This window comes from Octodon degus, unplaced genomic scaffold (genome assembly GCF_000260255.1).
Source record: "Octodon degus isolate 3935 unplaced genomic scaffold, OctDeg1.0 scaffold00138, whole genome shotgun sequence".
In the NCBI taxonomy this organism is placed as follows: domain Eukaryota; kingdom Metazoa; phylum Chordata; class Mammalia; order Rodentia; family Octodontidae; genus Octodon; species Octodon degus.
This window is the reverse complement of record NW_004524714.1, coordinates 4980243-5005984: the sequence shown is the minus strand read 5'-3', so window position 1 is coordinate 5005984 and position 25742 is coordinate 4980243. Positions and strand designations below refer to the sequence as shown.

Below are 25742 nucleotides of genomic sequence, written 5' to 3'. Positions count from 1 at the left end.
TAGTGTCTTCTGCAGTTGTACTGGGTGGACTGGGGGCCTGAGACTGCATTTTGTTCCTTCTCTTTGTCATTTTTGTATACCACTGTCTTCTGACCTTTGGTGTAGAGCTTAAATAGAGTTATTATCTTAGCACTAGGTCTGGATCTATGAAGTTCAGATTCCTCCAGGTGGGTGTTGTTTGGATCTGGTTGCTGTGCTCTATTTCTTTCTGCTGCAGCCGTTAGAGCTGAACCCTTTGTGTCTCTCTGGCAAGATGTTCTGCCCCTGAATCAGCTGGGTGGGTCTTGCCTCTAGCCTCTTTGCAGGGAGTTCTGCTGAAGGGTTCCTCTCTGGGCTTGCACTCTGGGTCGAATGACGATCTGCGGGCCCTGGGTGGTCTCACTCACATGCCGGGCCTGGGCTCTGGGTCTTCAGGATCCAGCGGCCCTGGGCAGTCTTTCTCAGTCTCTGGGCCTGGGCTCTGGGTCTATTCAGGATCCACGGGCCCTTGGTCGCCTCACTCACTCACCGGGCCTGCGCTCTGGGTCTATTCGGGATCCTGTGGCCCCGGGTCCTCTCACTCACTCGCTGGGCCTGGGCTCTGGGTCTATTCAGGATCCACGGGCCCTTGGTCGCCTCACTCACTCACCGGGCCTGCGCTCTGGGTCTATTCGGGATCCTGTGGCCCCGGGTCCTCTCACTCACTCGCTGGGCCTGGGCTCTGGGTCTATTCAGGATCCACGGGCCCTTGGTCGCCTCACTCACTCACCGGGCCTGCGCTCTGGGTCTATTCGGGATCCTGTGGCCCCGGGTCCTCTCACTCACTCGCTGGGCCTGGGCTCTGGGTCTATTCATGATCCCACCTGTATTTTTAAATTAAGGTAAAAAACTAAATAATAGACCACTTTCATTAAGAAAGAAGAGTAAACTCTCTGGGTAAAGAGTAAAATTTATCTTAATATAATAAAGGTATGGTTCCTAAACCTGAGTGATTATCCTGCAATGTTTAGTTTTTAAAGATACAGATTTCTGATACTTAACAAGCTGTTATAAAAAAAAAAAAAAAGTGGGCCGGGGAGATGGCTCAGTAGACTTAAGTGCTTCCCTGGCAAGCGTGAGGGCCTGAGTTCAATCCCTGGTTCCCCCCCCCCCAAAAAAAAAGCTATTATGACTCAGGAGGGTTGAGAACTAGTATTTTTTAGAACTATCTCTGCTATTTCTGATGACTAGTCCCATTGGGAAATGATGCCCTTGGGCTGAGGACGTGGCTCAGTAAAAAAGCACTTGTCTAGTATGTGTGAGGCCCTGGGTTGAGCCCTAGGACAGGAAAGAAAAAGGGAATAAAGGAAGCGGGGACAGAAGAAGGGAGAGAAACAAGGGACAAAGAGGCTGGGAAGAACAGACAGAAAAAGAAGAGAAGGAAGAAGAGGAGACAAAAGAGAAAGGGAGAGCGAAGAAGAGAGAAAGGAAAATCAAATTACAGTCATAAGAGGATTTAAAAAGAAAGAGCAAACTGGGCATTGTGCCTTATCACTATAATACCAGCACTACGGGTGGCTGAGACAGAAGGACTAACATTTCGAGCACAGTCTGGGCAACTTTGTGACTCATCAAGACCCTGTCTCAAAATTAAAAATAACAATAATGTGGTGCTGCTTGGCCTGCAGGTCTGTGTAGGGCCACGGACGCGGGTCTATATTACACAGGATGAATTTTGTTAAGGTTGTCAAGAATAAGGCCTACTTTAAGAGATACCAAATGAAGTTTAGAAGACGACGAGAGGGCAAAACTGATTACTATGCTAGGAAACGCTTGGTAATACAGGACAAAAATAAGTACAACAGACCTAAATACAGGATGACAGTTTGTGTAACTAACAGAGATATCATTTGTCAGATTGCTTATGCCCGTATTGAAGGGGATATGATAGTCTGTGCAGCATGTACACATGAACTACCCAAATACGGTGTCAAAGTTGGCCTAACAAATTATGCTGCAGCATATTGTACTGGCCTGCTGCTGGCCCACAGCCTTCTCAATAGGTTTGGCATAGATAAGATCTATGAAGGCCAGGTGGAGGTGACTGGAGATGAATACAATGTGGACAGCATTGATGGCAAACCTGGTGCCTTCACCTGCTACCTGGATGCAGGCCTTGCCAGAGCTACAACTGGCAATAAAGTTTTTGGAACCCTAAAGGGTGCCGTGGATGGAGGCTTGTCTATCCCTCACAGTACCAAATGATTCCCTGGTTATGATTCTGAAAGCAAGGCGTTTAATGCAGAAGTACATCAGAAGCACATCATGGGTCAGAATGTTGCAGACTATATGCGCTACCTAATAGAAGAAGATGAAGATGCTTACAAGAAACAGTTCTCTCAGGACATAAAGAACAATGTAACTCCAAACATGATGGAGATGTATAAGAAAGCTCATGCTGCTATTCAAGAGAATCCAGTCTATGAAAAGAAGCCGAAGAGAGAAGTTAAAAAGAGGTGGAACCGTCCCAAAATGTCCCTTGCCCAGGAGAAAGATCAGGTCGCTCAAAAGAAGGCAAGCTTCCTCAAAGCTCAGGAGTGTGCTGCTGAGAGTTAAGCCAAATTTCTATGAAGATTTTTCAGATAAAGACCAATAGGCCAGGGAGATGGCTCAGTGGAATAAGCGCTTCCCTGGCAAGCACAAGGGCCTGAGTTCAATCCCCGAGTTCTACAGATAAAGACCAATAAACTTAATCATCAAGCAAAAATAAATAATAAATAAAAAAAAATAACAATAATAAGAAAGGGCTAGGAATACAGCTCAGTAGAAAGGCCCTGGGTTTAATCTTCAATGTGTGTGTGTGTGTGTGTGTGTGTGCGCGCGCGCGCGCCAGAGAGAGACAGAGAGACTGAGTTTTCTTTCTCGTTATTAACAAATATGCAATTGTATTTGACTAGTATGTGACTACAATAAGGGACTAACAAGTTCTGTCCTGTCTCTCCTTCCTTCTTTTATTAAGATAGTCTTACTATGCTCCCTAGGTAAGTCTCAAATGCCTGGGTTGAAATGATCCTTTCATGTCAGACTCCTGGCTCTAAATCATGTACTTTTTATTATTCACACCTACAAACAACTTGGCTGTTCATGTTGTATCTTGGGGGAGGGGGGGATCATTTCTGAGTATCTAGACCTGAACTGAATTCTAGATTAACTATATCTAACAATCCCTGTCAGCCACATACCAGAGGCTTAGGAATTTTCTTTAAGGATAATAAACATTGCAGGAATTTATGAAACACCCACAATAGAAGTTGCTATACTGTTCTGTGCAGCACAGCACTGCATAAAAGGCTCTAGAAAGTTCTGGATCTCAGAAAAGGGAGAAGGGGGAGAAGGAGGAAGAAGGAAAACAACAGCTTTCCCTAGGCACAAATTTTAATACCATCCTCACAGCCACTTCATGAACCTGAACCGTCCCTTCTCCTTGCCACTGCCACCATCCTAACCTAAGTAAACAGCAACAATTTTGGTGTCTCTTGACTGATTCTCCACGTTTCCATTCTTGAGTCCTTACTCCCCTTTCGAGGACCACAATGATCTTTTTAAAGGTCTGTGTAACACAGCCAGTGACTCAAATAAGAAAGCACAGTCTCAAAAGTCACCTTTCCAACACACCAATACTGGTTCAGAAACAAGGCAACTCCACCCTGACCCTGCCTCCTGATGCAGGATGACTACAGCAGTGATTACAGATAGTCAATTCCCCTGGTTCCTGATTGCTTTCTGAACCAGATTCTCTAAACTTCATGGGTGGCTGTAAGATGTTTGACAATCTTCAAAAAATTTCTTTAATCCCAGCACTTGGGAGGCTGAGGCAGGAGGATCATGGCAAGTTCAAGACCAGCCTGGGATACAAAGTGAACTGCATAGTGAAATCCTGTCTCAGAAAGAAAAAAAAAAAAAAATCCTTTTCTGCTTAAATTGGCTGGAATAATGATCTGTAATTTTCATCTAAAACCTTTCCTGGATCAATGCCATGCTTTTTTAAAATTATGTCACTTGGTATATTTAGACCTCTCCAACAGGTATAATTAAGAAGCTAAAATTCTAAATATCATTCACATTACCAACCTCCTGAAAACAGCTTTTAAAATGAACAATTAGTTTTACTTACTGCTCAATTAAATCTATCCCTCTGCCTACTCTGCCTACACCTGGGCAGCTAAATATGACTAAAGAAACACATGCAATTAAACTCCGGCCTTACTCCCAACAATCTACTCAGATTGGTCATACATAGTTTGATTCCCCATACTAAAAAAGGAGGAAAAGACGATGAATAGAGATGGCGGCATGGACTATATAGTGAGACCTTGTCTCAAGACAAACAAATGGATGGGTTCTCCACTAATGGGTTCAACTCCTAACTCAACATCAAAATATTAGAATGCTCCCATCCCATTTCACGGAGGACTTGCTCTTACTTTCCCAGAGCATGATTTCACACTTTCTCCTCTCCCTCAAACAGCCAACATCTCACCCTCTATCTTCACTTTTCACTTTGTGGTGACTCTTTTTAATTTCACTGAGCAACAGAGGCAACCATCAAACACTTTCCACACATAGCAGAACACATACATTCCAGTCTATTTGTGTATAAGCCACACATACTGTACTACTCTGTTCCCCACTATTATCTTGAATTGAATTGGGTATGCCTATACTTAAAAGCAAACCCTCAAAGCTCAGCAGACTAAAGCACCTGCTTAGGCAGAGTCCAGCAGCTGGGGCTCCATCCCCGGTATGCAGTGCCAGCCCCAATGAGATGGCGATTGAGACTGGGCATGGTGGCACACACCTTGTAATCCCAGCGCTTGGGAGGCTGTAAATAGAATCACTACAGGGGCTGGCGAGATGGCTCAGTGGTCTAAAGCACCTACTTGGAACAGGCTTGGCAGAGCACAGGGACCGCGGTTCAATCCCCCAGCACCACATGCCAGCCAGCCGCGCCCCCTGGTGGGCTGAGCTGGCCACACACACACACACACACACACTAAATAAATGAATAAATAAATAAATAAATAAATACCTTTAAAAAAAAAAAATAGAATCACTACAAGTCCGATTTACGTAGTAAGAACCCATAGACTCTATAGACATTGGCCTAAATACAGGGAAAAAAAAATCCCCAGTTATGCATTAACCTTCATTCCCCCCCAGCTATTCCATCCAGCACACTGCTCTCTCCCATAGCTCTTCTCTCCTACAGGATTAAAATCAATATTCAAAAAGACTGTATTATCTTCCACCAGAAGAACCCTTCTTTCTGATATATACACACTCACTTTTCCTGCTGTTTCTCTGCTCTTCACAATGTAACTCTTGTCCATTTGTTTATCTTGAGACAAGGTCTCACTATATAGTCCATGCCGCCATCTCTATTCATCGTCTTTTCTTCCTTTTTTAGTATGGGGAATCAAACTGAGAACCTTGCACTTGCCAGGCCAGCGCTGTGCTGCTGAGCTATATCCCTGGCCTTCTATTTGTCTTCTGAGACATTATTTTCTCCTCTTTGGTAACTGCTTCTCCACTAATGGGTTCAACTCCTAACTCAACATCAAAATATTAGAATGCTCCTGAGCTCAGATCTCAGCGATGTCCTCTCCTCTATGCATTCTAAAGGTGCTAACACTCCTCCTCACGGCTTCACAAACAAACTGTACATTAATAACTTCCAATTTTTTGCAGTATCACAGTAGACTTCTTTCCTGAGGATTTGCTTCCATTTTCCAACTTCTTACTGGACCTCTTTTTTTTTTTTTAAATGTATTAGATACACAGTCTTACTACGCAGCTCAGACTCATAGTGATCGTTCTGTTTTCAGCTACGCAACTGCTGAGGTTACAGGCATGTGCCACCATACCCTATCTGTATGGCTGGCTCAGCAGTTCACATGGTATTTGAACTTTTAAATTTCTTTACCTATTTTATTTTCTCATTAAAATGAATAAAAAATTTTTTAAAAAGTTTCTTTACCTTCAGTGTCTACAACAGACCCTGGGGTACACAGTAGGTGCTCAAGAAATTATTAATAAATGAAGAAACAAATTTTAGCTTTAAAAATTATTAAATGAGTATATAAAAATGTATCAACTACTTTTGCGCACACACACACACGTTTGTGACTGACATAAAGCTATTCCACACAGATTCCCAGTAAGGTAGGGCCTGTCAGTCCCTATAGGAATCAGTTCCGGAGAGCTACTCATCCAGGGTGGTCATGACCTTCCCATGGGAACCCTCACCCATTGCCTAGCAGAAACAGGAAGCAGGGCCCCCAATTTTTGCCTATGCAAATTATTTTTCAAGATGCATAACTGTACATAATTTAAAGTATAAATAAATAGGAAAAATAATTTTTAGGGCTCAGGATACAGAGTTCAGTGGCAGGTAGCTTTCCTAGCATGCACAAGAGTTCAATCACCATCACTGCAGGGCAAAACATCTAGAGAAAAAATCTGTTTGCTTAAAACACACATACACATAAAACACACACATGAGGGCCTGCCCCTTAGCTCAGTTCTTTAAGTGGCTACTTCAACAGAGCAGTCAGGCTCAGATTGCTGTGGTTCGATCCCCACAACTCAAGCCAGCCAAACCTGCCCTGAAGGCATTCAGAGCAACAATAAAATAAAATAAAATAAAATAAAATAAACACACACACACACACACACAACACACACACACACAACCTCTGAAAGAGAGAAGTTGAAATTATAAAAAAGGGGCTAAACATCTTTAGAATCTACCTATCTATATCTGGGAACACCAAAAAAGTAATTTATTATTTGTTAAAAGTTGATAAATTAGGGCTGGTGAGATGGCTCAGTGGTCTAAAGCACCTACCTAGAACAAGCTAAGCTAAAGCATCAGGGACCGTGGTTCAATCCCCCAGCACCATATGCCAGCCAGCCCCGCCCCTTGGTGGGCTGAGCTGGCCACACACACACACACACACATAAATAAAATTTTAAAAAAAGTTGATAAATTATATACCATTCTTCTAGTTCTATAAATTGTTGAAAGATACTAAAGCATAAACATATAAAATCTTTGCTACATTAATGTTTAAATATATATAGATATATAAGGTTTGTATCAAAAATCAAGATATTCTGCCTTTGAATCCTGTCATTTAAAGAAGCAGGAAGAGAAAGAACTGTAGAAAAGTTTCTGTAATGCCCACTAGGAAGTACATATAATGTTTCTAAGGAATAGCCTTTTTTTTTTTTTTAACTGTATTTGGTAGAAGGTCTCACTATGCAGCCCAGACTCAAGTGATCCTCCTATTTTCAGCCTCCCCAGTTCTGGGATTACAGGTGTGGGCCACCATGCCAGGACTCTGTGGCTGGCTCAGTGTTCCCAGGGGGCAGAGCAGAGCAGAGCCGGGACAGCATGAGGTACAGGAGTCCAACTCAGGTCCCTGAGCTTGCCTAAGCTGGTGCTTAGTCCACTGATCTATCTCGCCAGCCCTAGAAATACCATTTTTTTATTGGCAAAAATATATGATAGATAATGGAAAAGGATATAATGCTTGAAATATACCTACATTTCAAGGGAGAAGAGGTTCTAATAACTTCATTAACCTTCAAAAATTAAAATCACAGCCAACAAGCCACAAAAACTTCAATAGTTCAATATTAAGAATACAAACCTAAGGGCCAGGGCTGGTGAGACAGCTCAGCGGTCTAAATAGCCTGCTAGGCAAGTTTAGGCAAGTACACAGGGACCAGTTTGATCCCTAGCACCACATGCCGATACAGCCCTGCCCCGAGGGTGGGCCAAGCCGGCCACAAAAAATAAAATAATAAACCTAAGAGCCAGCAAGATAGCTCAGTGGACTAAGTGCCTGCTTAGGCAAGCACAGGTAGTGTGTTTTGATCCTGGAACCAGAGGCAATGCCAGCTCCTCCCCCAGGCACACTGGACAATGAGACTAGGCTTAGTGGTACACACCTGTAATCCCAGTGCTGGGAGGTTGAAAACAGGAGGATCAATGAGTCAGATCTGCATAGTGAGACCCTTTACCAAATACACAAAATAAACATAATTTAAGTCTTATTAAGATGCCTAAATTGGCACACACCTGTAGTTCAAGCACTCAGGAGGCTGAGGCAGGAGAAAACCTTTGAGTTCAAGGCTAGCCTGGGCTACAAAGTGAGTTCAAGGACATCCTGAACTGCACAGTGAAACCCTGCCTCAAAAAGATTAAAAAATTAAGTTAAAAAAATAGAACATAACTGAAAACATAACAATAAAAGTGATCTCTTTTTGGATGGCAAATCTGAGTTACAAGTGAAAAAGAGACTTAGTAAAGTGGTATGATTCTTTTTTCTCACAAAATGTCTACACTGCAGCACAAAATCAAACAAACTTTTAACTCTTACAAGTGATAAGACTGTTTTAACCTTATACACAACAGCTCAATGTTACAAACTAAACAATTTTGGAGGCCTGATAACATGTGAAGTTATAATTTAGGAACACTAAACTGAGGCATAGCAGCAAGATAGTCACACTGCTGCTGGTAAACTGAAAAATGGAGGACAGATGTAGGAGAGTAGCTCTGTGATAGTGTTTTTTCCATCTGTGCATCGCAAAGGAAAGTTTCCAATCTAGTTATTTAACTTTCACTCTCTGAGGTTCATAGCTATTATGCCAAAGGCAATTTTATGGGCTAGAACTGGAGGTGTGAAGGGTTTGTTGTTGTTTTAATAGTCAGATAGTAGCTAGGTTTGTGTATAAGTGTCCTTACCCCATAATCAGCAAATGCATCTACCACACCAAAACTCTCCCTCCTGTCTCCAGTTCTTCTCAATCACAGGTTAAAAAAAAAAAAAAAAAAAGCAAATAAAGCTATTTTCCTACATATATGTGTTCAATATTCATCTCCAAGTTTAGAATGTTCAAGTCCAGCCAGAGCTTAAAGTACCAGTGATATTTTTGTTCTTTTTTTTTTTTTTTTTAAATGTATTTAGTACAGGGTCTACAGGGTCTCTCTACACAGCTCCAACTCATAGTGATTCTCCTGTTTTCTTCCCGCCCCCACCCCCCAACCGGGAATTGAACTCAGGCCCTTGTGCTTATTCTACTGAGCTATAACCCCGACACCCACACCCATCCTCCTGTTTTCAGCCTCCCAAGCACTGAGATTAAAGGCTCACACCACCAAGCCTACTCTCAGTCTCAGTTTTAGCAAGCCCCAGGCGTGGGAGTGGCACAGTAAGCCAGGGATTGAACCCAGTCCCTGTGCCTGCCTAAGCAGGCACTTTAGTCTGCTGAGCTATCTGGCCAGCCCTTTATGTTTTGTTCAACAATCTTCTGCATTTTCTAGGCAAGTGTTCTACTAGTGAGCTATATCCCAAGCCCTTTATAAATGTTATTTTGAGTCTTATTAAGATGCCTAAATTGGCTTATAACTTGTGATCCTTCTGTTTCAGTCTCCAGAGTACCAAGGATTACAGGTGTGTGCCACTGTGTCTGACATCTGCTCTTGTTTGAAGAGAAAAAGAGAGAAATTATATTTTAGTAGTTTAGTGTGGGAGAATACATAAATTGTTTTCTCTATTTTTCCTCAAACTGAATGTGTATTCTAAAAGTATGGTAAGAACTAGGGAGTGGTATCAGAAGTAAACTTCAGGGAATGTGATAATTTCTTTACATCTCAGCTTAATCCTTCTACAAGTAAATCTGTCACAATCATCTAAAAATGTTTGCATTGAAGACCTAGATACAGAAGGAGGCTAGGATTTCACAAAATGAGAAAAACCAGTAAAACGAGCAGTTATCATTTATTAACTGTTTAAAATGTGCCAGAATCTGAGCTATACATAGTTTTACCATAAACCCTGCAAATAAACTTACTTGGTCCTAGTAACTCTACTTTGCAGAGAAGCAAATAAGTCATGTAAGGCACACCTAAGACAACAAAGCAGAACAGTGACAACTCTAGAAGTCACTTACAGATCTAGGCTGGTCTCTGCTTTATCATTAGTCACTATTTCAATATTATTTAAGGGAAGATTACTATATTCCAGGCAGTATTTCGAGTTGTAGGTGACACAACAATGAGCAAAACATACGAAAAATAATCTTGGCCTAACGGAATTTACCTCTAGTGGGAAGAGACAGGCACTACAAATATAGAAGCAAATACATCACAGCACCAACCTGGCAAGCACAAGGTCCTGAGTTCTTGACTCCAGGTACTCAAAATACCCCCAAGCAAATACAGTATATAGCCTATTAGAAGGTCAAAACTGCTCTGAAAAAAATAAAGCAGATGAGACGAGGAGCTGCAAATGGAAAGAGGTTTGATCACAAAGATGAGCTTTGAGCAAACCTTGGAAGAGGCAAGAGAAGACAGCACTAGGGAAACCTGGTAGATTAGTCTATGCAGAGAAAAGTACAAGTACAAAGACTCTGAGATGGCTTGTCTCTCCCATTTGAGAGACAGCAGGTAGGTCCACTGTGACTGGGCAGAAATTACCACAGATCAATAAGGAGGGATGAGGCCGAGGTGCTGGAGAAAACAGTTCACATAGATTGTATGTGCCCTGGAAGGACTTTGGCTAGTAAGCTGAGGGAACCAAGGAGCCATGTGGCAGTCTAAACAGAAAGGCAATATAACCTGAGGGCTGCTTCAGAGGATCCTGCTGGCTACCGTGTGAGGAAGAAAAAAGACAGAAAAGCCAGTGAGGGACTACTTAACCACCCGTGCAATAGCTGATGGGAACCAGGGAGAGGAAGACCTGATTAAACTAAGTATTTTCTAGAGGCAGACTAAGGCTTACTGATAAAACTGCATTGAGGGGATAAGAAGAGAAGAATGACTCCATGACCTTTAGTTTCAACCACTAGTCAAAAACAGACACCAACAAGAATAAGGAGCCAAGGGGCCTGGCCCTAGCTCAGTTCTTGGGGCCGGGGAGATGGCTCAGTAGGATAAGCACTTGACTGGCAAACGCAAGGATCCGAGTTCAATCCCTGGTTCTGCAAAAAAAAAGAATAAGGAGCCAGCGGTATGCAGGTCTAGAGAGACAGTGGGAGCCCTGCTCTGGATGTGTGACAGCTAAGAAGCCACTGAACACTGGAGGAAAAATGGAGAAGAGGCAAATGGAATTGGTCCTAGTAACTCCACTTGCCCTTCTGTTTAGACTGCCACATGGCTCCTTGGTTCCCTCAGCTTACTAGCCAAAGTCCTTCCAGGGCACACAGGATCTATGTGAAATGGTTTCCTTTGAAATTCACAGTTCAAAGGAAGGGTGTGGGCTGGAGTCATAAATCTGGGAAGTGCAAGCCTATGGTAATTGCCTCCTAAGACTTAACTTTAAAAGCACTAAGTACTCAATTACAAAGAAAATAAAGTTATTAATAAATCTGATCAAATTAACCAAAATTTGAATTTAAAACCATAATGTACTTCAACACTGTGCCAGATACCAGACATACAATAGTATGCGGAATCAGCCAGCCAAGAGGTTAGAGTTCAACCTCTTCCTCAGTTCATTGGCATGTTAACAGGGGATTTTGGGGGAGGAGGCTGGATCAGTCAGCTAAACAGTTTAGATTCTCTCTTGTTTTTCAAACTAATAATGTAACTAATTTTCTAAAAGAAATACCAACAAGCTGTTATTCAAAGTACTAAGCTCCTCAAGTACAGTATGCTATAAGAGTGTTTTGGTCTAAGACAAGGTTGTGAACCACAATTCTACCAACAGCTGGGACCAGACCATTCTTCAATGTAGGAAGCTGTCCTGAGCACTATAGGATATTTAGCAGCACCTCTGTTCTCTATACCCTAGATACCAGTAGCATGCTCCTTACTACGTGACAACAATGTCTCCAGACAATGCTAAATGTCACTGGAGAACAAAACTGCCCAGGATGAGAACCTGGGACTAAGGATCTCAGTGTATTCAATGTACACTTCACTATTAGACATGAATTTTCCCATTTGTCTCTTGTACAAAAAAACAACCTCTCTCCCAACCTGTGCATTAGAGTCCATTTCTTCCTGCATCACACCTCTTCTGGTCTGTTAATTATTCTCTGCCCAGCAGGTTTCATTTTTCCCTCAGACACCAAACATGCTAACATTGTCCCTCTCCAAAACAGACCCAAACACCTCTTCCCCTGTAAGTTACTCCTCTATAGAAGTGCAATGGTTTAAATGGATCTTCTGAAAAACGTGTTGAAAAGACACTGTCTCTCCTGCCCTCTCTCCCCCCCTCCACCCTCTGCCATGTGATAAATAGCACACCAAGAAGGCTGGCTCTTCTTAATGCTGGCCATTGAGGTTGGTCTTCCCACTATCTGACACCACCTTTTGAATGATCTGAAGAAAGCATTTTGGTAAGCAAAGTGTCCCCTGAATTCCATGACATGATTCTCCTAGTTCTTTTTTCTCTTTCTTTATGGCTTTCCATTGTTCCTGCATCCATTAAAAATAAGTAATTATTTGGGGTGCTTTTCAGTCCTCCTCTGATTTTTTTTTTTTTTTTTTTTAGGGAAGAATCTACAGGGTGTTCAGGGTCTCACTACTAGCTTGGACTTGTAGTGATCTGCCTGTTTACAGCCTCCCAAGAGCTGTAAACAGATGTTGTCTCAGTGCGGCACAGCAGGCCTATCTAAATGATTCTCTTAACTCCAAATGCTCTTAGGAATTCTGTTTATCTCTCACCTCATTTTATAGCCTGAGCTGCAATTAAGATTTTTTTTTAACACTATGTTGGTAATTTTTAAAATAAAAGGAACCATAAGTAATAGTAACATTAAAAATAATAAACACCATCAGCAAAAATACCTTCTGTACGCCAGGTACTAAAGAAAGCATTTAAACTACTACATAGCAACCTTGTGAAGTAAGCCTTACCAAGCTAACCATATAAATGAGGTTGCAGTCTCAGAGAAGCAACTTTTCTTTTTTTAACTTTTTTTTTTTTTTTTTTTGCGGAACCGGGGATTGAACTCAGGCCCTTGCGCTTGCCAGGGAAGCGCTTATTCCACTGAGCCATCTCCCTGGCCTTTTTTTTTTTTTTTTTTTTTTTTTTTTTTTTTTTTTCGGATTAACTTTCTTACATAGATAGTAAATTGTAAATTTAGGATTGGAATTAGATTTTACTTCAGTCAATTATTTTCTTAATTAAAGGATATTCTTTCACCTTCTCAATTTTTTTTCCTCTAGAGACTGGGTATGGTGGCACGTGCCTGTAATCCCAGCTCTTGGGAATCTATAAACAGGTGGATCACTACCAGTCCAGTCTAGGAGTGAGCCCCTGAACACTCTGTAGACCCTTCTCTAAAATTAAAAAAAAAAAAAAAAAAAAATCCTCAAAATGTAAGTCTCTTAGGCTTTCTTAGTTTTCACAAATTTAAAGGACAATTATTTAAGGCCAATGTTGTTAACCATGCACTCTTGGATTCTGTATTTTAAAAAAACATTTTTCTAAGAATTCAAGGTAAATGGAAGTCAGTGTTACATACTTCATCTCTAAGCCTTCAGGCAGAATTCTAAACCCATTCCAGGCAGATGAGTATCTTCTATTTTTAATGACATCTAGGAAAGGAGATTCTTGCCTACTAAATTTAGACTGTGAGCCAAAGGAAGCAAGCATATCTAATTTTATGCTCCATATAGCTATACCTTCACATATATTTGGCAACAGGCATGCTAACAGGATTATTACCAAGTAGAAATTACACTTAAAAACTATAAACCAAAAATAAAGGCAGCCACTGTGGAGGACACCTACGTGACTCCTTAAAAGAAGAGCAGTTGTCTCCATTTTGGCTGTGTCTGATCCTATTTCCATGTATTGATGGGTACAGAGCTGGGTAGGAACTTTCCTTATCCCTTCAATTGGCATTAAGCAATGCATTTTGGTCTAGCCAAGGAGCTGGAGGTAGTCTTTGAAGAAGGCATGCATGTTTCCCTGATAACCCACACCTGCTGCTCTTTAATGAGCCAGGCTGAGACAGGAGAGCCAGTCTCCATGCTGTTGCTGGGATTGAGCCTCAAGACAGAGGCTATGACTTCCTGGGGCTTAAAAGATTACACATCACAGCTGAAGCACCAGACCCCAAACATTAGATACTATCTCAATAGTATAATTCAAATTACTTTTTCTGCATATCCTTCTCTCCTCATATTGTAAAGGTAAATGCAAGCCTGCTACCTAGCCCAGCTCACAGTACTCACCTACTTCCTGCAATTCTCAGTCATTCATCTTCAAGCCACTCCTCCTTCATTACTGAGTAAAACCCAGGTTCGACCCTGGGTCGAGGCCTTTGTTTCAGATAGCTATCACTGTGGCTGGACTTAGGATCCCTTGGTGCCCCATAACTATAAATATGCCTTAATGTCTTTATTATCACCATGGGTTGCACTGGAAGTGGTAGATTGGAATTCTACCAATTGATGGGATTCAAAAAGTTATCCATGGGATTACAAATATAAACTTCCTGGATTGATACAAGGATCAAAAAGGGCTCCCTACAAGGCACTAGAAAGGTATTTAAGTAAACTCTTGAAATTGACAAAAGAACAAAATTATCCTAACAATTCTTCCTACTATATGAAAATTCACCTCTCAAAAGTACCTGGAAAAATGACAAAGGAGTGTGCAGTGCTGCAATTAGATAGGAAAAGCTCGGCTGGGGATACAGCTCAGTGGCATAAATGCCTGCCAAGACAGACAGAGACAGAGACAGACATGGAGACAGACACAGAGAGAGAGAAAAAGAGAAAGAGAGAGAGAGAGAGAGAGAGAGAGAGAGAGAGAGAGAGAGAGAGATCCAAATCTGAAAGGAGAAAAGTCATGAATACATTGTAAGCTGATGGTTTAACTATACTCCTGTCATTCTTTCTTTACTATAGACTTAAAAGTGCAAGCATTTCATAATCCCCCAAAATATTTTAGTATAATTTTGGTCATTGGATCATCTTCTCTGGAGCTCAACATATGAAAAGATATTAAAGCAAACAAGTCACAAATGTTGCAAAATGAAGAGCTTTATGATACTGCAATTAACTGGAAGGGAAAAAATTTTTCTTTATATTGTCTGTTACAGCACTGTACCGAAATTCACTCTCATTTTCTTGAACAAGCTACTAACTAGAACTGACATAAAAGTTTAATTGGTCATAATCAAACACTTGTAAATTAGCCATTTGAGATTACACCTTCTCAAAGGCAGAGTTCTATTATTATTTCAAGTAACATAAACCCCTGGTCAGATCATTTCTCATGTTAAATTCATCATGGGTGTGTGTGTGTGTGTGTATTCATTTTAAGACAGGGTCTTGCTAAGTCACTAAGTTGCTCAGGCTGGGCTCACATTTGTGATTCTTAGCATGTTTGAATTACAGGTGTGTACTACCACATCAGGTTCACATAAAATACAGTATGACCTTTCAACCCCATTATCAATCACATTAAATGTGGTACAGAATACTAATAAATACAAGTTGATGTCTGTATGATATTATAATGGTAGTATTGGTACAAATCTAAAATCCTAAGTCACGCTGGGCATGGTGGCATATGCTTGCATTCCTAAAACCTGGAGGCTGAGGCAAGAGAGTCATGATTAGTTTGAGGCCAGCCTGGGCTATACAGTGAATTCAAGGATATCCTGAACTACATAGTGAGACAATGTTTCTGAAAAAAATAATTAATACCTAAGGCACAGTGGAACTATCTTTTTTCCCCAGAGAGGTTCTCACTATGCAGTTAGGCAGGCCTTAAACTCATTCACAAAGCTCTTTTGCCTCAGCCTCCTGAGTGCTGGGATTACAAACATGTGCCACCCTGCCCAGCAGTTTAACTGTCTTTTAAACAAAAGTACTTGTGAGCCGAGGTATTACTGTACATATGTAGGAGACACTTCTAGGTCTTCGTCTCGATACAAGAAGCCAATATTTGTAATCCCAAAGTTACGTTATTGGAATCTCATCAAAATGATTTTAATCTACCACTTATAATGCAACCCACGGCGAAAATAAAGACACTAAATTATATCTTTTTTTTTTTTTTTGCGGAACTGGGGATCGAACTCAGGCCCTTGAGCTTGCCAGGGAAGCGCTTATTCCACTGAGCCATCTCCCCAGCCCCCTAAATTATATCTTCAATCATAGAGGAGTCAAGGGGCTCTAAGTCCAGTCATGAAGATGGCTTTCTGGAACCAAGTGAGCGACCCAGGGCCTCACCCAGTTTTATTCAGTGGGGGAGTGGCTTGAGGATTGACTGAGAACTGTGGGAAAGAGACTACTAGCTGAGCTAGGTGTGTGGCCTAAATTTACCTCTGCGATATGCAGAGAGGATATGCAGAGAGAGCAATCTGCATTATATAGTATCTAATGTTTTGGTAAGTCTGGTGCTTCAGCTTTGGTGTAGTCTTTCAAGCCCCAGGAAGTTGTGTCCTCTGTCTCGAGGCTCGATCCCAGCTGGCGCCGAGGAGCATTAGCTCTACCGTCCTGTCTCAACCTGGCTCACATTAAAGAGCAGCAGGTATAGGTTACCAGGGAAACACGCACTCCACCTTCAAAGACTATGACCAGCACCTCAGCTAGACCAATATACATCGCTTAAGGCCAATTGAAGGATAAACAGCAGTCCTAGCCAGCTCTGTGCATAACAAGCCAAGGAAATAGGGTCAGGCTCAGCCAAAATGGAGACAGTCGCTCTTCTTTTAAGGAGAGCTGCTCAGGTGGTCCTCCACATACATATATTTATGATAAAGTGAAATTAGACACATTAAGAGATTATCAACAATAACTAAGGGCTGGCCAGATACCTCAGCGATTAAAGCGCAGATGCAGGGACCAGGGTTCAATCCCCCAGCATGGGTGCACTGAGATGCAACTGAGACTGCATGGTGGCAAGCACCTGTAATCCAAGAACTAGGGAGGCTGAAAACGAGATGTAGTAAGACCATGTAGACCCTGTACTAAATACATAAAAAAATTAATAACAATTACAATGTAACAAAATTGCCAGCATCACTACTTTTGCACTTTACTAAGTAAAACAAGGGTTACTTTAACACAAGCACTGCAACAGAGAAACGTTCATTCTAATAATCAACAAAGCCACTCAATAACTAACAAGAAGGTGGCATTTACAGCAAGGACATGCTGGACAGAGGTGTGATTCACATCTGGGCTGGCCAGAGCAGGATTTCTTTACACTACTCAACAATATGGAATTTAAAGCTTTGGAGGAGGGGCCGGGGAGATGGCTCAGTGGAATAAGTGCTTCCCTGGCAAGTGCAAGGGCTTGAGTTCAATCCCTAGTTCCATCAAAAAATAAAGAAATAAATAAAAACAAAACTTATGAGGGTCAGCAAGATAGCGCAGGGGACTAAGCACCTGTATAGGAAATCCTATACAGTCTGTACCCCCAGTGCTGGGGAGGCTGAAAACAGGAGGATCACTACAAGTCCGAGCTGTGTAGTGAGACCCTGTACCAAATACATAAAAATAAATAAAACTTATGAAGTGTTTTTGTTTTTTAAATAAATTTCTTGAGGTTTTCATTGGGATACAGTTAAATTATTTTCAAAATAATTTGATTCTTTCAGGTCATGTTTTTAAGCTTTGTTAGGTGTTAGTATGGAGGGCTATCAGCACTGGGGCTTATTTTCCACTGTTATGAAAAGACCCTTTTTGGAATACTTCACTGGGAAACTGTAAGGGTATGCCTAGAACTTTCTCTTTCATATTTACAGGTTGAAGCTATGCAACAATGAAGAACTACTATAGTTCAAACTAATAACCATTTTCAACTTTAAATCAAAGTGGTCTACCCCAAAACAGTCACACTAAGCACAAAGAATGTTAACTTATGTTTGATCAACTTCACACTAGCAGATTTCACTTGGAATTTGCTGGAGAATCATGAATATTTTTCTCAGCAGCTTCTGTCATTATCTGACATTTTAGTTAACTGCATTTCCTATTTTATCACAAAACATTTTTTATTACTCATTAAAGTAAGCCACCGATAATACTTGGGTTTTTTCTGTAACAATGTAATTAAGATGTGATTCACATAACACAAAGCTCACCTCCTTATAGTGTATAATTTATTCTTTTTTTTTTTTTACTGAACTTCATAGGATCTTCAGAAGAGAGGAATGGGAAATGGGTCTCCAATGTAAAAACAGTCCAGCAGGCATAAATAATTTAACAGTAATCTCTTGGTTCTGAGAACCTAAAGCTATTCTCAATTTATTTAAAGTATAAAACCATTTTGTTTACTGAATAATAATGGTCTTCAAACAGGCTTCATAGTTTTTATCTTTGCTGCCTGGGAAATGATAAAGTAGCTTTTAGAAGTCAGCAGGTGGTGAGAAAGCCAAGGCCATCACACACCTCCGGAATTTCATAGAGCTCACTCCTGTGACAGTGATTAAGGCAAAGCTCTAGTTCTCTTAAGTGCAAAATCCACTCTTACTCCCTCAAGACACTGGGGACATTTATTTGTGCTTTATCAGTACCTGTCTTGTTTCCCTTCTCCACAAGATAAAAGAATCCAAATAGATATTATCTAAAAGAACTTCAGGCTTAGAATCACTCAATCTGTTGATACATGTATCTGAATATGTACTGCAAAAATTGGAAATAAATTTTAGAAATAAAAAGAACCACAGATATCCAGATAATTGCTTGTCATGTATTTTATACTTTTCTTTTTTTTTTTTTTTTTTTTTTTTTGGCGGTACCAGGGATTGACCCAGGACCCTGCGCTTGCCAGGCAAGTGCTTATTCTACTGAGCTATTTCCCCAGTCCCTAAATACTTCCATTTTTAACATGAAAAAGAAAATTGCTTAAATTACGATATTTTACACCAAGAAATTAAAACCTCTTCCTTCATAAATCTCCAAACCTTATTATACTAGGAAGATAGACACTTTACAGAAAAAGTTAATATTTAATCAGTAGAGGGGCTGGGGAGATAGCTCAGTGGAATAAGTGCTTGCCTGGTAAGCACAGGAGCCTGAGTTCAATCCCCAGTTCCACCAAAAAAAAAAAAAAAAAATCAGTAAGTACAATTTTACCAAATTTCTTAAAATTTAACAATGTGACTTATATAAGTATAAATAACTCTGATCATCTTTAACATAAAAGCACAACAAAATTTAAAAGCATTGGAAGAGTCATTTCTTTCTTTTTGAAGATTCATTTCTAATAACTGAACAAACCAGTAAAATTTTTAGCTTTCAAAGTTTATTTCCTGTCTGACATCCTTAGGAATCTGGTTTGACAGCTCCTCTGTACAAAATTCTACTATGAGACATCACTGACCTCACTTTTTTTTTTTTTTTTTTTTTTTCTGGAACCGAGGATTGAACTCAGGCCCTTGAGCTTGCCAAGGAAACGTTTATTCTACTGAGCCATCTCCCTAGACCTGACCTCACTTTTAAGGTATAAACTGCTATCAGGTATCTATCTACCACCTATATTTGTTTTGCTTTTTGTTTTGTTTTGTTTTGTTTTGTTTTGTTTTTGAGACAGGGTCTTGCTATGTAGTTCAGGCTGGCCTTGAACTCATGATGTACCCAGGCTACCCTTGAATTTGCAACAATTCTCCTGCCTCAGCCACCTAAGTAATGGAATTGTAAATGTGCCAGCACACAGGGTGGTAATATTTCTTTTAGCAACAAACTGCATATATACTTAAAGAACTTCAATTGAAGAACCAGAGCTTCAACTGAACCCTACCATTCAAAGCCACATCCTTCCTTTAAACTGTTTTATAATACTAGATGGACACATTTATGGTACTGAAATGTTAATATTCACTAAATTTTTCTTAACGAATATACTTATTACAACAGTTAAATAAATATAAAACGGTTTTGGAAAATCATATGTTGAACTTGAGGGTTTTTTTAACTACTCAGGCATTGGTTTTAGAGAAGCAACATCAGGGGGCCTGCCCATTAGCTCATCTGTTTAAGTGATTGCTTAAACAAAGCAGTCAGGTTCAGGATGCTGTGGGTCGATCTCCAGATCCTCAAGCCTTGCCAGACCTGCCCTGAAGGCATCCTGAGCCAGCAAAAAAAAAAAAAAGAGTAACATTAAACATAATCTATAAAAACATATATAACAGTATAAATGGTACTTTAAAATATAAGAATCATAGTTTCAATTCACTAGTCTCTCCTTTTATTCAACATATACCTTAACATCTCTTTACATGATCAGCAATAACGTATTTCCAAAAAAGTACATTCTAAAACTAATAAACTGGGGCAGGCAAGATAGCTCAGCAGTCTAAAGCACCTGCTTGGGCAAGTTTAGACAGGTGCAGGGGACCGGGGTTCAACTCCTGGCACCACATGCTGCACCACCCCTGCCCACAGGGCAGGCTGAGCTGGCCAAAACAAAAAACTAATAAACTGAGCTGGGCATGGTGGCCCATGACTGTAATCCCAGCAGTTGGGAGACTGAGGCAGGAGGATTACTGTGAGTTGGAAGCCAGCCTGGGCTACAGGGTGAGCTCAAGGCCATCCTGATCTGAATAACAAAACCCTGATTTGGCCAGCCAAATAACTCAGCTGATTAAAATGCCTACAAGCAGGCACAGGGGCCAGAGGTTAGATCCCTGGGCCCTCTGTGCAGGCCCTGCCCCAGGGGCATGCTGAGACAGCAAATGAGACTGGGAGTGGTGGCACATGCCTGCAATCCCAGCTTTTGGGAGGCTGTAAACAGGCAGATCACTGAGTCTTCTTTAGCAGTGAGACTCAGAACACCCTGTAGACTCTTCCCTAAAAAAAGATAAATATATAAAAAAGAAAAAAAAAAAAAAAAAAAGAAACCCTGACTCAAAAAGAAAAAAAAAAAAGTGTTCACTTCGGCAGCACATATGCTAAAATTAAAACAATACAGAGAAGATTTTTGTAGTAACCCTGCACAAAGATGACACACAAATTCATGAAGCATTCTAGGAAAATTGAACATAAGGAATTAACAACTGGGATGAGACAAAGGAGAAAAAATAGGAAAAAGAGAAAGGGAAGAGTCATGTATGTATACACACAGGATAACGAAGATGACTGCATTATTGGTGTTTTGAAGGTAGCAGTTAATACTTAAAATTTTTACTTTGGCCAATTTTACATACTTATATCTGTAATCTGAGCAACTACACTGAAGAAAACATTGTGCAATATAACAACCACTGTTGAATACCTATTATTTTGGTTTTTTTAAAAAAAATTGTGCATCAGCCAGGGAGATAGCTCAGTGGAGTAAATGTTTGCCTTCATTAACAAGTTCCTGAGTTCAATCCCTGGTACCACCAAAAAAAAAAAAAAAAGTATCATTTCTAGTGTATCTATTATTTTTCTACTCTCTTTAAAATAATTTTTTTTTAAACTAAAAAAATAACCTAACAGGGCCACTAAGATAACTCAGCAGACTAAGCACTTGTTTAGGCAAGCTTAGACAAGCTTAGGCAAGCACATGGACCACGGTTCAATCCTCTGCACTACAGGCCATGCCAGCCCCGCCCCCCGTGGGCTGAGCCACCAGAGCCTAGCATAGTGGCACATGTCTGTAATCCCAGCACTTGGGAGGCTGAAAACAGGGAATCACTACAAGTCAGATCTACATAGTGAGACCCTGTACACCCTGTACTAAAAAAAAAAAGACAGGGTCATAATACGTATGTCTCTCACTGCCAGATAGCTCTGAACCAAAAGTGGTAAATGCATAACTGTCACGCTAGGCAGCATGGGACAGTCCCATTGGATGATACAAGCAACTCGTTGAGGCAGTCATGCATATACCACCAGTGATTCAAGCTGGTGGGAACATGTTAAAGAAGATGATCTGTAATTAAATAGCTTTCCAAATGCAATTACCATAAGGTTTCACCAGAGAACATGCCTAGCCACTTAAGGGGGAAAAAAATCCCAAGTCTTGTGTAAACTTCTATAGAAAAAGAGGGAATATTTCCCAGCTCATTTTATAACCTTAAACAACTTTTTATAAGAATAATCTTCAAGGTTCTGAGTACAACTCCTGGTACCAAAAAAAAAAAAAAAAAGAATCTTCATGTCAAAGCCTGTAAGGGCCATGATGAACATAAATATAAATATAAAACTTCCTCAACATATGTCAGTAAACTGAACAACACATAAAATAAGATCATGAGTAAGTTGACCTAGTTAGGTTTATTTCAGAAAAGACTGATTTAATATAGAAAAGAAGAGGCTGGTGAGATGGCTCAGTGGTCTAAAGCACCTACTTAGAACAAGCTTAGCAAAGCACATGGACCGCAGTTCAATCCCCCAGCACCACATGCCAGCCAGCCCTGCCCCCAGGCGGGCTGAGCTGGCCACACACACACACACACACACACACACACACAAAATAAAATAAATTTAATATAGAAAAGAAGAAAATCACTCAATGTAATTAGACACATTATCAACAACAAAAAAAAATGATTATCTCAATAGACAAAAGAATTTCATAAAATTAAAAACTCATTCAGGATTTGAAAAAGGACCTTGAGGGCTGGTAAGATAGCTCAACGGTCTAAGAGCCTGCCTGGTAAGTGCAAGGACCCAGATTCGATCCCTGGTGCCACATACTATGTTGGTCCAAAAACCCCAGACACACTGCTCTGAAATCAGGCATGGTGGCCCGTGCCTGTAATCCTAGTGCTGAGGGATACTGAGACAGGAGAATCACTATGAGGTTGAGCTGCATAGCAATACCCTGTACCAAATAATAAATGAATGAATGAACAAATGAATTAATTAATTAATGATTGAAAAGGACCTGGAAGACTTTCCTATCTGGTCAAGATGCCCCTGTAAGTAACAGGGACCAGATCTATTATTCTACCTCATTAAGGAAATAATTCTTAGATGGTGGAATAACATATCAATTTTAGTTAGTATTTTATAAATACTCATAACGATATTTTTTCCTCTGATTTCTCATGTTATATGTTTGTTCACTGTAAAGAAGTGGAAAATCCATAAAGTGTAGAGAAACTAAAAGAAAGCAAGTGGGCTGGTGAGATGGCTCAGTGGTCTAAAGCACCTACTTGGAACAAGCTTAGCAAAGCATATGGACCGTGGTTCAATCCCCCAGCACCACATGCCAGCCAGTCCTGCCCCGTGGTGGGCTGAGCTGGCCACACACACACACACACACACACACACACACACACAAAATAAATAAAATAAATGAATTTTAAAAAATAAAAAAATAAAAAAGAGATATTTATAAAAAATAAAAAATAACAATAAAAGAAAGCAAGTAAGTAGACTAAACAATGATTTTTAACAGACTCAATATGGAACAAGTGACAGCGATCTTTTTTTGGTACTGAGAATGGAACTCAGGACCTTGTGCTTACCAGACACGAGCTGTGTTGCTGAGCTATATCCCTGGCCTGTGACAGTAATCTTTGAGAACAAAACTAAGACAACTGCCCCAGCTCACTGCCTGGAAACCATTTCCAGGGTATAGCTCAGGGAAGAAAAGCCAGGCAGAGCAAGAGAGGCCATGAAGTAGAACAAAGAACTGAGGACCCAGGAGACCAAGAAAGTGAGAGATCACAGGTCAGAGCACTACAGAGAAGAAAATTACACACGAAGGAAATGCTGGGGAATCTACACCTGAGTGTTTTGCCAAGTACAGATCAGCCCACGTGTGAAAGGAAAGCACTAAGGCCACAGGAAATACCCATTGGAAAGAGAACAGTGCCTCGACTTCTACCACCCAATCACAGTGCCTGTTTGTACCAGCAAGACTCAGAAAACCTTACAAAACAAAACCTATAATGATTATTAAATGCCAAAAGGATACAGCAGCAGCTGAAAGACCTTTCAAGGTCAAAACTGAAATAATTTAACCAACAAAATAAATCAGCAGTAGATTATAACAGTATAAAATAAGTATTCCTGAATAGATTGTTCAAATATATGATTAAATATGAAGAATTTAAATCAACTTCTGCAGATACTTTGCCTTCAAGAAAGTGGATCATACCCTTCACTGTGTGTCTCAAGTATGGACTCTACTTGGTGACTGCCTGCTAACGAGGACAGAAAGAAATAGAAAAATGAAGGATTAACTTTATAGCGAAGAAATCTGACAAATCTTATTTTAGCCACATAATCAAGGTTATCATAAACCACGTAGACAAGCAGGTACCCTTGATATGATGGGATGGGCAGGGAGTTTTACCTCTGTGGCCTTCCTCCGCAGAACCCTAACCTCACCTCAGCTGTTGTTGTCTTTAGGTTAAGAGTAGGAAATATTTATTTTTTATTTTTTGGTGGAACCAGGGATTGAACTCAGGCCCTTGCACATGCCAGGGAAGCACTTATTCCACTAAGCCATCTTCCCAGCCCCAGAAATATTTATTGAGGTGGAGATGAGATACTGCTTCTGAGAGGTAAGAGGGAGACCCAAATGGGTTGCCCCTAACCTCAGTTATTTTATGAGAAAAGCTCCAGATAAATCCCAACTGAGAGACATTCTGCAAAATATTTAACCAACACTCAACACTCCCTAAAACTTTATGGGGGTTATCAAAAAAAAAAAAAAAAAAAAAAAAAAAAAAAAAAAAAAAAAAAAAAAAAAAGAAAGAAAAGAAAAAAGAAAGAAAGAAAGAGCTTAGCATGATGGTATATGTTTCTAATCCCAGTACTCTGGGAGGCTAAGGCAGGAGAATCACAAGTTCAAGCTGAGTCTAGCAACTTTAAGACTTTGTCTCAAAATTTAAAACTTTTAGGGGCCGGGGAGATAGCTCAGTAGAATAAGCGCTTCTCTGGCAAGCACATGGGCCTGAGTTCAATCCCCAGTTCCGCCAAATAAATAATAAATAATAAAATAAAAATTTTAAATGAACTGGAGATGTAGCTCAGTGTGAAGGTCTTTGATTTCAATTCCTGTAATGAAGTAGAAGTGGAGTGGGGAGGGAAGAGGCTAAGTGGGCTGGTCTGAGAATCTGACCAGAGGGCCTTAAGGAAATGTGATGACTATATGCAACATAATGCCCTGGATGGAAAGAAAAAGGACATTAAGGAAATAATTCTTAGAAAGTGGAATAACATCAATTTTAGTTAGTATTTTATAAATACCCATAACGATATTTTTTCCTCTGATCTCTCATGTTATGTTTGTTCACTGTAAAAGAAGTGGAAAAGCCATAAAGTGTAGAGAAATAAATAGTAGGGCATGGTGGTCCATGCCTGTAATCTTAACTACTTAGAAGACTGAGGCAGGAGGATCACAACTTTGAGGCCAACCTGGACAACTCTCAAAGATCCTCTCTCAAAATAATATAAAAAAGGGTTTGGGCATAGCTCATTGGTAGAGTACTTAGTAAGGTAAAGCCTAGGTTCAATCTCCAGTAGTATGATAAATAAATAAAACCATAATGCCACTCCCTGAAGGTAACCATGACTGATTCCATGATTTCCATACTGTGCTTGGGCACCATTGCAACCCCACAGCAAAATGATAAAACACAGTACCACATATATTAGATGTTCAAGGCAAATGCAGTGACATCTGTTAGACAATATGCAGACTTTAAGCTTCAGGTAGTCTGGTTTTTACATTAGCCCTCTATACATTTCTTTTACTAACGTGTTCTCTTAAGAAGCTGGTGGGCTGGAGAGATGGCTCAGTGGTCTAAAGCACCTACTTAGAACAAGCTTAGCAAAGCATCAGGGACCGCGGTTC

At 40.4% G+C, this 25742-nt stretch overlaps 1 protein-coding gene, 1 non-coding gene and 1 pseudogene across 3 annotated transcripts in view; 2 read left to right on the top strand and 1 right to left on the bottom strand.

The window, feature by feature from the left end:
- The window catches only part of Scai (suppressor of cancer cell invasion), a 180717-nt gene that overhangs the window by 122682 nt on the left and 32293 nt on the right, over positions 1-25742 (bottom strand). The gene's annotated exons all lie outside the window — the stretch shown is intronic.
- LOC101567686 lies at positions 1663-2723 on the top strand (annotated as a pseudogene).
- On the top strand, positions 20872-20980 carry LOC111812723. Its single transcript, XR_002818145.1, has one exon. It is a non-coding gene; the product is annotated as a U6 spliceosomal RNA (small nuclear RNA).